The sequence below is a fragment of the Saccostrea echinata genome, unplaced genomic scaffold (genome assembly GCF_033153115.1).
Source record: "Saccostrea echinata isolate AGI-Se365-2 ecotype Australia unplaced genomic scaffold, CSIRO_AGI_Sech_v1 ptg000029l, whole genome shotgun sequence".
Classification (NCBI taxonomy): domain Eukaryota; kingdom Metazoa; phylum Mollusca; class Bivalvia; order Ostreida; family Ostreidae; genus Saccostrea; species Saccostrea echinata.
Genome location: NW_026889778.1, coordinates 10,984,426 through 10,997,727, shown reverse-complemented (window position 1 = coordinate 10,997,727; position 13,302 = coordinate 10,984,426). Strand labels below are relative to the sequence as shown.

At 33.9% G+C, this 13,302-nt stretch overlaps 1 pseudogene; it reads left to right on the top strand.

The window, feature by feature from the left end:
* The first annotated feature begins 7,810 nt into the window (after positions 1-7,810).
* On the top strand, positions 7,811-11,459 carry LOC133194960 (plexin-B-like; annotated as a pseudogene).
* Positions 11,460-13,302: the final 1,843 nt, after the last annotated feature.

Genomic DNA, 13,302 nt, shown 5'->3' with positions numbered 1-13,302 from the left:
TTTATGTGTAAAACTTTTCATTTTTAATTTTTGCTTTAAAAAAGCATTATATCAAATAAAAGTTTTATACGCTAATAAATAGACTTCATGCATACTTTTATGAAAGCAATTTATATTATTGTTCTGAGACTCTTATAGAGAAAAAAAAAATCTGTTGTGCATGAACTATGACACTCTTTTGATAAATAAAATACACTTTGGAAACTTTACTTCTGTAACAACTCTGTCATAATCTTTATGCATGCTTTTACTTTCATCGTTATCATAATCATCAGCACTGAGTCTCCTTATTCAACTTTCTAATCTTAATAACTTTATGTACGCTATTTCATCTTGACAGCAATAAAAATTGTTGTGAAAACACGAAAAGATCGTGTGCAAGGTTTTTTTTTTTCTTTGGGGTTGGTACAGTGTAAACACCGGGAACGCAGCACAGTTAAGGCTACAAAAAGGAGGCGGGGCCTAATTTTTACGGGAAATGTTAACTATGACATCACACGAAATTAACAATCCTTACAAATTCTTCAAAATGAAGTGATTTGCGATTTTAAACTGTAGGAGACAATTAAACGACATAAAAACTTACTATAACATGCGTTCTTGTTGCTAGTTAAATCCCACATAGCAAGGTATAAACAAGTCACTGACTTCACTGCACTTGTCGATATGACGTCATTCGTAAAACTTGACGCAGTTTGTATGCAGTGAGAGACGAATCAAGTAATATTTTCACAACGGAGAAATGTATTTTATAAATAGATAAAATATCATTTGAAGATTTTTAAGGGGCAATTAATTTGGATGCAATGCCCTTTTTATCAATTTGTTCATATATTTCCCCTACATTTTCTAATCAACGGATACTGCCGTATATTTGTATGCAAGTACATTGGAGGATGATCTAAGGGTCTTGACAAATCGATCTAGTGGAAGGGCATACCCTCGATGGATCATGACAAGTTTTTAATCATAAACTCAAGAACTATTAAGCTATTTGGAAATTGCTGCGATCCTGTTGAAATCTTGAAACTGAATTAATTATTTCTATATTTAATGAAGCTGACCAGCAAAAAATCCAGTATTCATTCATACAAATCTGATTTTAACAATGAAATAGTGGAATCTATATAGGATCGCAGCACTTTTCATAAACTATAATGGGTGTTGAAACTATTTAAAAATTAAACTTTGAATTTTAACTTGGTTATGCCCTTGCACTATTGACATTTTTGGCAACCTCAGTTCTGTAAGTATATGTGCTAAAATCACGTGACTGCCACATCACGTGACAAGTCTAAATAGAAAATCTAATCGTCCTCAATATGTAGTTAATAACCATAATTCTATTTGTACGATATTAGTAAAGAACTAAAAAGAATCGCCATCCTGAAAAAAAAATATTTTGTTTCATAAAAAATCGCCGATATTTCCATTGCGCACCTTAACTGTACTGCGAATAGAAACATGCTACAGTACCAACCAGACCCAACCTAACAGATAGAAGTCCCAGAGAAGTCCCAGAGCGGCCCCAGAGCAGTCCCAGCGGTCCCAGAAAGTAGTTCCAGCAGTCCCAAAAAGCAGTCCTAGCAGTCCCAGTAGGCGGGGTTAATAATTTGATGGGCGGAGCTTAGTCATAACTGAGATCACACAGTGTATCAACAAACAATGTCAGTAATATAAAGGCAGTTGAAATTGAATGATGCACTTCTTTTTTAGGCGAAAAAAGTGTTAGACATGTTACATGTACAGAATATTTACAATTCTTATGTGACAATTATTTCTGAATAATTAACAAAACTGCAGTATATATAAGAAAAAAATAATTATATTAAAAAAAAAGACTTTCATACTCAAACTGTAAATACATCTGTAGTATATTAATTTGAAACCAAATTAAACCATTGCATGTTTATTAAATTTTATTTATTGACAATGGTTGCTGCAAATATTTTTTTTTCTAGAAAATTAATCATGTGCTTAATAAAATGCATCAATGGCTTATTTTTAGACTAGAATTCAATGACTTTGAAATACATGTAGATCCTACAATTATAGAGCAAGGCTGATTCCCATATCACTCCGTATTATGTTTTTCATTGACGTTGAAGCTTCAGAAAATATACATGTGTAACATGAATCTGATGACAGTTAATTCTTTACCAAATTTTGCTTTCTAATATATATTCTGGCTATCATTTTCATTGACTTGTCGATGTAATTATTGTAAGAATTTTCACGCAACATAACACAATTTCACTAAATATTTCCTGAGCCCGTACATCAGTGTGCATGTACATGTAATTAAGGCAAGTGGCTATATCTCAGATATTTAAGAAATTAAATAATCCTGAAATATTTATACCATGTTTATTAAAACAAGAGTTTTTCAGTTTGAAGAACGAAATAAATGTCATTGTTGACCAGTATGGTCAGTGATGTGTAGCACTGATACCCAAATAACACGAGTGAACTGTCTGCTATTCATGCCCAAAGGCGATTGAAAACTAAGCCAGTGTTTACACATTTTATACACCGTGTACGGCTTTTAATCGGCCAGACTATGCAGTTGTTACGTGTATCTTGTTTTTCCTCAAACGTACACAAAAAGAAGTAAGAAATAAAACACACATTTCGATATTTTCAACCATATTTATTTTAAACAATAATTTTATATATTTATTAAAACTTTTTTATAAGTTAAAAATAAATCCGGGATCCGGGAGAAAAATCGACGAATAATTGCTCACGATGTTTATATGACGGGAGATTATTTCATAGAAAAAGAAAAATTGTCCTTATTTGAATTAATTATTAGATTTTATTTTGAAGCGGTAAAAAGGCATTGATTTTTTTTTCTTTTTTCCGTGATAACTGCCTTTACAGACTAAAAATAATTACTTTCCAGTGCAGCATATATATAGCTTTGAAAATTTTTAAAACTTTAATGCCGTGATTGTGTCCTCCTTTAGGACATAGAATAATGTAAAATTTAAATACATAATTTAACAGCTTTTATTAGTTATATAATTCATTTAGTTTCAAACACCTGCATTTACGTTAAATACACGATTAAAAAAATATTTTCTGACTTCTGTTTTTGAAACTGGCAAAACAACTTTTTATTATTACCAACATTTAATTAATTTTTCTAATTGATTTTACACTGCAAAGGTGCGAAATCGGCGGTTGACGTACATGTATACATATGTATCTTTCAGTTGCTAACAGTATTTGTTAATTTTTTGGAAAATTCTTGTTGATTAATTTTCTTTTACAACTTCTCTGCTGAAAGTAAACAAAACTACTGTACAAAATGAAACCTGTACATTCAGAATACACAAGGGGCGGGGCTTTCTTGTCACTCAGAATCATTTTCACACATGGGTAAGCAAAGCAGTCCCAGGGACTGCTGGACTGCTGGGTCTGCTTTCTAGAGCAGTCCCACAGCAGTCCCACAGCGGTCCAAAAGCAGTCCCAAAGCAGTCCCGGGGACTGCATTCTGGGACTGCTTAGGTGTTAGGTTGGGTCTGGTTGGTACTGTAGATGTAGACTCTGTTGTAAACTTGTTGTTTACTCAAGAATCAAATGAAAGGTGGTTAAAGTACGTTTCTTGTCTAGTTTTTTATTTCGGATGTATTTTGCCAAAAAGCATACGCGCATGTAGGAATGAAATACATAAGGACATGAATCTACCGCACACTTCCCAGTTTTATCGATCACCTCTCAACATAATTTTGACAATCTGACCGAGTTTTGACGCATATGTATTTGATGAGTTATCAGAAAGAAGCCTTGGTTTATTATAATTGCTTGTATACTACCGATAATCACCTAGTAGGGTTAGGCTATCTGCAATTTTTAATCTTATCAATAACCCGTTCTATGCCTAAAAGGAGGGTTTGTGACGGTACATATTGTCGTTCTGTACATATTGTCGTTGGCGACAAAATGTACATCATGTCCATCAGGACATTTGTTTTCTGAAAAGTTACACATGTACATATTGCTGCCGGCGTCATTATGTGTCTACCCTCACACTACATATTGTCGCCCAAAAGTTAGAATTGCTCAAGGATTTTTTTTTGAGATTTGTGAATGTATTTGGTGTGTTAATCACACAGACATGTCTCTTAGGCTATTTCATGCTGCGCGATTGTGACGATACATATTGTTGTACTGTACATATTATCGCCGGCGACATTTTTTAAGGGAAGACAGGACGCATGTCATATGACTGAATTGACTACGTCATAGTCACTGTTAATGTAGGTGCTAAACATTGTTAAAATCATCATTATTTGTGTAATTTTTGTTCAACTTGTTAAGCTTAAACATTTAACGTAAAATAATTAAGAGTTTTAAACGTTCGTGTAAATATTCAAAAATTTTGAAATCGATCGATTCATCCCTCTGTTTTTTTTTTTTTTTTTTTATATATTCTGAATACTTGGAGAGATACATGTCCTTATACATATTTTTTGTTTGTGCTTGTTTTGTTTGTACCAAATTAAATATATACAAAATATGAAAAAAAAAAAAAAAAAAAAAAATCACTGACTAGATTTTTTTTTCAGCTCAAGGCCCTGTTCCTCCTTTTAAGGAGACTAAATTGCACAAAATGTACATACATGTATGTAGTAATCTTGTATTTGAAATATTTATATGCATCCTTGTATTAATTTAACTATAAAAATACATCGATTTCCAGTACACTTAAAATTCAACCAATTTCATATAACCTCTATAGAAGTAGTTTTAATGAGAAGAATTTTTAACAAGTGGCTCATTTACTACACCGCTCACCTGAGATACTTTGGCCCTGCTGTTTTGCATCAGATTTTTTCCCTAGTTTACATATATTCGTATGTAAAATTTTGATAACATTTTATGACCCCAACCTAAAATAAGGACCATGTTTGAACAAATATGAATATAATCCACCAGAGGATGCTTCCACCTCAATATGATTCATCATGTTAAACCAATCAACATTAGAACAAACACTATTTTAGTAAGCTTTCACCTTATCTCATTTCGTCCGACTTATCTCTTATTTCATTTACCTCGTTCATTCAATGAAAAATCTGTGTATATCATAGTCGTGTACACCGAGGTTGGACACAATTTTCTGACCAAAACGTTTTCTCTCTTTCTCTTCTTTTTGTCACTATTGCGAGTAATGCTGTCTTTCTGACTCCCTCCTTGCGTGCGAGGGTGGGTGTGACGGTGTGTTTGTCAATCTCTCTCTCTCTTGACGACTCTAGTAAATATTAAACAAAATATATCAACGACAATATCTGCCAATGCTTGACTGTACAAATTGTCGCCGATGACAATATGTGCCAATGCTTGACCGTGCATTTTGTCGTCCGTTATATATAAGGCTCGTCTCGGCAAATATTGTTGCCTGTGACAATATGTACCGATGGACGACAACATGTGCAGTGAGGGTAGTTACATATTGTCGCCGACAACAATATGCACAGAACGACATGCACCGTCACAGAGTTTGATTTCCTTTACTAGATGAGATGAAAGGTTATCATCACTTTAATTTTGAACTAGAACATTTGGGAAAATAATTCAGTAATATTGTATTATTTGCAAAATATCAATTTTACAACGCGTTCACAAGACGAAGGAGCACAAATTAGATATCTTTGTTTTCTTAAATATAATACATGATGACATAAAAATGAACCAACACAACTGTTAATAAGCTTTTTTTTTCTAAAGTAAAGAAAATTTTTGAGCCCCCCTCTCGAAAGCTTCCCGATTTTCTCAGGCCCGGATCAATTAACGACAATAATGTGAGGATAAAGTATGGTCGATTCTTTGAAGGGAGGTGTTTCTAATGCACCAGAATGTACCATGTAATTATTAACAGATTACTTAACAATTATATGGAGTTGTATTACTTGTACCTGTACAGATTACTTGTACTTGAAAAAAGTTATCAAAGGAGCATGTGTGCATGCTTGTTCTGTACATGTATGTAAAAATGCAACATATATTTTTATAACAATGTTGACATTTATACTAACGTTCTGGTCTCTCTGCATTGAAACTTCTCAAATGTTTTTTAAAATTTTAAAAGGTTTTCTTGGAATTAGGAGGACATTTTTGGTTTCTCTCTGTTTGGTGACAAATGCTTTTTTTTTTAATAATCAATAATTTATTTTCACGTATTTCTTCCGTAAGTATATGCTTTCTGGCAAAATATATCCATTGATACAGAAAGTGTACAATAAATGTTCCTCGACCACTTCCCCGTCGTTTATATAGAGTATAACCACATTCACAATAGAGTGTTTTTCTTGACTTCAGTAAAGCTTTTGACCTTGTAAATCATGATATTCTACTTAAAAAACTACAATGTTATTCTTTTAATGCAATAACTTTACAATGGTTCCGATCATACTTAAGTGACAGACTTCAAAGTGTCCATCTCTCCAACAAATATTCATCTTATCAGCAAGTCACGGCGGAAGTTCCACAGGGGTCTATACTAGGACCTCTTCTGTTTTTATTTTACATTAATGATCTTCAATTATGTATTACAAAATCCAAAATAGACTTATTTGCAGATGATGCCACTTTACATGCATCCAGCAAAGATTCCCATTCTATTGTAGATGCACTATCAACGGATATAGCTTGTATAGAAAAATGGTGTTATGAGAATCAAATGGTTCTAAATGCTACAAAAACTAAATGCATGTTAGTCGGAACGCATCAAAGGAGATCAAATTCTCCGAATATGAAATGAATCTATGCGTATCAAACCAAAAAGTAGACATTGTATCAAATGAAAAAATCCTAGGAGTTTATTTAGATAATTCCCTACAAAACAATGTGCATACTGTCCATGTGTGTAAAACACTGTCACGTAAAATTTCTGCCCTCCGTAGAATTTAAAAGTTGCTTCCTATTCAAACGCGCAGACTGTTTTACAATGCTTATATTATGCCTTCACTTGATTATTGTTTAACCGTGTGGGGTGATACATGTGCTTCTCACTCAAATCTTGACCGAGTTCATAAGCTTCAAAAACGTGCTGCAAGGTATATTTTAGATGCTCCCCCTGATGCGCCCTCACAACCTCTCTTTGAGAAACTTCATTGGTTCACAGTGTATGAGCAACTTACTGTAAATACGAAATATGTTTTGTTATATAAATCACTGTTTAACTCTAACACTACATATTTAAATAGTATGTTTTTGATTTCCAGTGTAATAATCGATACAATCTTCTATCTGAATCCAACTTAGACCTGTGTGTACCAGCTTATAAATGTAAACTCTTTGAAAATTCCTTCCAATACTCTGGTGCTATGTTATGGAATGATTTACCTGTATATATAAAAAATGTCTCCAACACTCAATACTTTCAAGCACCAAGTTAAAAAATATGTAAAACAATGTCGCAATAATTCATGATTATGTATTGATTGTGTGTATTTGTATATGTAGGTATATTGATTTTTGTCTACAGAAGGCCCCGGGGAAGAATAGTGCTTTAACTAATCGGGTTACATTCTTTAAATAAAGTATTATTATCATTTTTTATTATTAGTATACATCCTACAAGTTTGGATATTTCTGGTGGTAAGCTCTGGTGTTTCAAATGTCATTATGCACAACAAATTGTGTGTATCACAATTTATCACACAAATAGGTCTTGCTTCTTTGAGCTGCAAACTACATCTAACGGCTATGTTTCGACTCATAGAAGTTGCTTTGTTAACTAAGCAATCTGAAATTGTTTTTATTTCTTCCAGGTGTGCACTATTAGGAATAGATTTAAAGGATGAACCGATGGCTCTTCTTTTTTATTCTGTGGGGTTCCTCTGCTTCTTTAAACATTGTTCCACTGCTCATAAATGGCAGGGGAACTCTTACCCACATGGTTCTGTACAACCAAAGCTTGTTCGTTGGAGCCACAAACTTTATATACCTATTCAATCTGGAGCTAGGTTTGGAAGATAAGATCATCACAGGCCCTCGTAATGACTCGCAGAAATGTGGAATTAATACGGAGGTTTGTTCGGCCCTTTCGGAACTGTCACCGACGGATAACCACAATAAAATTTTGTTGCTTCATTCTAATAAGCTTATCATTTGTGGAAGTCTATTCCAAGGGAAATGTGAAATAAGAAATGTCCAAAACGTAAGCGAAGTTTATTTTACCGGAAATACCCCTGTGGCTTCCAATGAAATGAATGTGAACACCATTGCATTTATTGCAAATGTTCAGAATAGTGATACCAAAAAAATGGAAACAATGATTTATGTAGCATCTGAATTTACAAAGTTTGACAAAAATTCAGTAGAGTTTAACATCAGACGATCACACCCCCTTGTTAGCATTCGACTTTTAGACTTTTCACTTCGTGGAAAAATTACCTATGAAACTGAAAACAAATACATGAAACCTGGATTTATGTTATATGTTAGGAAATTACAGTTACATATTATTCAATGAAAAAGTTCCAGAATATATATCTTACAATTCTAAACTTGTTCATATGTGTAGAAGGGATGACCTATTAAAAACATTTTTGGAAATACCATTAATTTGCATAAAAAGTAACAAAACATTCAACATTTTAAAGACCGCATTGATATTCAAACCTGGTCAGAGCTTGCTGAAATCACTGCAAGAACAGTTCCCTGATCTGACGTCAGATGATGATGTCATAATCGGACTTTTCGGACAAAGTGTTGACAATAGTTCAGCTTTATGTCTGTTTAGTATGCCAGAAGTGAAAAAGACAATTCTTTCCAATATAAAGACGTGTCTTAATGGAAGCACAGAGTACGCAGCTAATTCAAAGTACAAAAATGGATTAAAATGCACAAGAGTTGATCTGGTAAGGACAAAAAAAAAGTGTTTTTTCTTCAGAATCTTAAAAATATTTGATAGCTATATATATATATATATATATATATATATATATATATGTGTGTGTGTGTGTGTGTGTGTGTGTGTGTGTGTGTGTGTGTGTGTGTCAACATTATAGGAAAATCACTTTTGTGTGAAAAATGTTGCTCTGAATTTCTGCCTAAGTTTCGAGATGTTGCTTGCTGTCCTCTTTCCTTAAATCTTATTATTCACCGAACTTTTTATTCTTCGTTTGTTATGGAGACAGTACGGCGCATCTCATCAAAAAGGAGACTTAATGAAGTTTGAATTCTTGTACTACTCCTAAATCACAAACATTCGGAAAATTTGAAGTTTCATAATTAAATAATTTTTATTCGTTCATCAAAATTGATAATTATTTATGAACCATAAATATATATACATGGCAACGTGTTAGGGTTCCATATTCCATGCAATGCACGCATGCGTACTAATCATAAACAAAACAGCATGGTAAACGAGTGTAGCTCTGTTGTCGTGCTACCTTGACAAAGTCGACCAAGAAAAAAAACCCTAAAAATATAGCTTAAAAAAGGCGAATTTTCTGACCAAATTTTAGTCGGGAGATTATTATAATAGTTGGATGAAAAAAAAATGGGAGATGGGCTCGCCAAAGTTCTCGACAGGTTTGTTGATACATGTTACCATTTCTCATTTTTGTCATCGCTTTCAAGGAAAAAAAGGAACCATTAACTCAACATAAAAATACACCTATGATAATTAAATAGTATTGCTAATTTTAGACAAATTGCACTCAAACTGTACTGAAAATATTTTTTGACGTTTTTCCGAGATAACGTTCGGTTTGGTAAATTTCCCTTCTCGGACCCCTAAACGCAAAACGTCAATATTTGTACCTTTAATTCTTTTGTTATATAATGTTTAAAATTTTAACGGATATTTGAAAAATTTAAAGAATTTTACTGCGATATCTTTTAGTAATGTTTGAAAATTGTTGATAGATAACAGTGTATTCTGCAATATTATTCAGTTTCGTATGAATCTCGGATATCACCAACGTAAACGTTCACTGTGTCAGATGCAGCAGTGTCCAAATCTTAAGTATTTTAGTGGCCTAAGCGATTTGGGGATTGAAGGGCGAACAGTAAAATGATTTAAGTTCGGTATTCCTAATGGCAAAAAGTATCGTCTGTCTTGTTAAAGAGGATATTTTCCACACCAGTAAATTTGCCCTTTTCTAAATATTAATAAAAAAAATCTAAGGTTAAAAGATAATGTAAAAATTATGATTGCATTCGATGATCTGCATTGTTTTAAATCTGTATTAGTAAGTAGCTGAACTAATACTGAAGATGTATTCAATGCAAGGAAATGAGGAATATTTTTTCAAATGCACACTTTAACATCCTTTACGTTACTGACGTCGCGTCGAAAAATCACCATCGAGCTGCACCGGATGCCTTTGATTTTGTGCGAATTCATATGTAATTTGGTATTGTTTGTATTTTTTCGTACGTTTGTCAAACTTATTTGTGTTTATTATCAAAATAAAAATCAAGAAAAATGTATATATAGTGCAAATGGTATGTGTTTCAATTTTAGAGTTCATTTACTGATGATGAGTTGCTGTGCAGTAATGCCCTAAATTTGATAATTGCTGGGAAAACCCCAGTAGTTGCTACTCCAGTCATCCAGTTTCCGGTAACAGAAGACCACCCAGAATCTTTGGCTGTCACTATCACAACGGAGCATACTGTGTCTTTCATCGGCACCTCTGGTGGGCGTATCAGAAAGGTAACACACAAATGTCAAGTAAAACATGATACAAGTAATTGACAAAGATATTGCAAGGAAAATTTGAAGTTTTATTACTGTCTTCCTTGGAAGAAGGTATACAGAGTTAAAGCATTTTACAGTCTTCGGACTGTGTACTTTCTTTCTTTTGTGACTGGTAGAAAAATGCTTTATTTGAGAATTTTCAATTTCTGTAAACGTGCTTTTCCCAACGGGATCAAAATTTCAAGGAATCGATAAAAACTGGTCAGCCCACCGATAGAAAATTTTCGAGGATGACCGCGTACAAAGCGTTAATTAAAGCCACGCGGGAAAAGTGCTTCTTCAGTATTTCATTAATTGAAATTCTCCTCAAGGCAGGAAAGATAATTCTCTGGTAATTAAATATTCCTATGATAATTTTGAGTAATATACTGAAGGACGTAAGGAAAAAAAGTTGCTTTTTATTACACATTTTCCTCATTGTCTTCATCAACTTGGAAATCAATATTAAGCACACTTCGTACTGATTAAAAAAATCTGAACACATTCTTCATATGCATACTAATAAAAGACAGATCATTTCTGGCATATCTGTGAACATAAAATAATGTATTTAGACTCTTTATCCTTTTACAGTGTTAAGTCAATATTTTCTATAACCTTCACCCGCAGAAACAACAACCCTACGTTGACTTTCCATGCAGCTCATAAGCGTATATTGGTCGCATTTGGTCTCTTTGCCATTGGTCATGTTGTGCAGTTCTTGCTGATTCTGGGGAAGTGTTGGACGAGTTGAAATGCGTTGCTGAAGAGTACCCCAAGCATATTCACTTGGGTCTAGGTCAAAGAAAGTCAATCCATCCACTGTTTAATGTATCTTTTTGAGGTACCCATGTACAAGTCGAGCTCTTTGAGATCGCACATTATCGTCCATTAGAAAAAAAATCTGTCAAACAGCACCGGCGATTAGTTTAACAGCTTGATGAAGAATATCGTCACGATATTTTAAAGTCAATCTTCACTACTGTGCAAATAAATTTGTTAGTCAAATCTTATCCCTGCCAAAATCATCACTGATTCACTTTCAAATCGGTCGAGCTCAGAAATGCAACAATCAGCATAACACCCTGCATTTGTCTTCCATATATACATAAGTCCTCTACCATCAAAAAAGTTTCGTCCGAGAAAAGACAACTGAGCGCCAATGGCAATGTTGCAAGTGTTTGTGCTCTGTTGCCCCTTGCAGCAGTTTTTTGCGATGCTGTAATTTTTATAGGGGCGTACAGCTGGTCTGAAAGTTATGAGATTAGACAAATATAGTTTGTTTCCAGCTGTCGATGAGTAGAACTTTGCATTCCTGTTGGTCTCTGGAAGTCGGTGTTTACTGCACCATGAAAGCTTTGCTTTCTAGAAACGATGACCAAATAACGGTCCTCACGAGCTGTGATAAAATTTGGAAGTCCTAATCGTGGTTTTATTTGGCGTTTCTGTCTGCAAATGCTGGTTCCATTGACAACTGATGACATGCCATCAGCCCTGGAGCTCTCAGATTGGTTCACATGTTGCCTCATTGTGTCTCGGCATGAATTTCACCCCCTCTTAACGAAATGATTTATTAACAGCAGGAAATTGAATTGGGATCTCTCAGCCATCTTAGTTCCACTCATTTTTCTACATCCCTCTTTTCTTAAGAAACTCAATAGCAAGAATACTTAATTAAACATGTGGTAATCGAGACTAAACCTGGGTAGAAGGCATGTTTATTTAGCTACTGTAGCCTTGTCAAAACATAAATTCAGTTTTGGTAAATATTTTTATTGAAGTCAAACTACGATGCGACACCTTTTTATCCAGTATATAATCTTAACGCCAAACCCAAAAGGGAATTAAAATTAAAAAAATCAAAACATTAACACTAAAATACGAACAAAATAATTTAACCATATCATGTTGTGATGTTAAATGTCACACTTCATAAGATCTGTACTGTACAGTGGAGAAAGTGACAAAAATAATATCGCTCAGTCAATGTTGAGGAAAAGAGAAAAATGTGAAACAGTATTGATATACAACCGATTTCACATGTATGATAATTCCATGAGTATTAACAACACGAAAATAGATAACTATGACATACTTTAAATTTTTTAAGCTATTCTTTGGGACTTTACGTATGTACAATTTCTAAAACGAGGTAAATTATTGACAAATAAGTTGATGAAACAAGAATATCAGCTGTTTAAAGTCATCATTTCGTAAGTTCTATGGTCGATACAATGACCTTGTCAGCAAATACAATTTATCATTGAGTCAAATGCTGACTGACGTTTTTCACACTAATTGTTAGGCCATTATTTACACACTGAATTGTCGACAGATTTTTCCGTTATTTCCCGATCATGACAAGGAGCACACGGCGAGTGTGACCGGTCGGCAGGGGATGCTCACTCCTCCGTGGCACCTGATCCCACCTCTGATGTTTGGAGGTCCGTGTTTGCTCTGCTCCTATTTTGATTAATGGACTTTTGAGCTTGAATACTGTTCGTTATCTCCATATATTTCATTGATTTGATTCACACCCTGTAAACTTTGAAGGCTAAGACAACATAACTTTGTGGCATGATGCGTTTTGAGCCTGT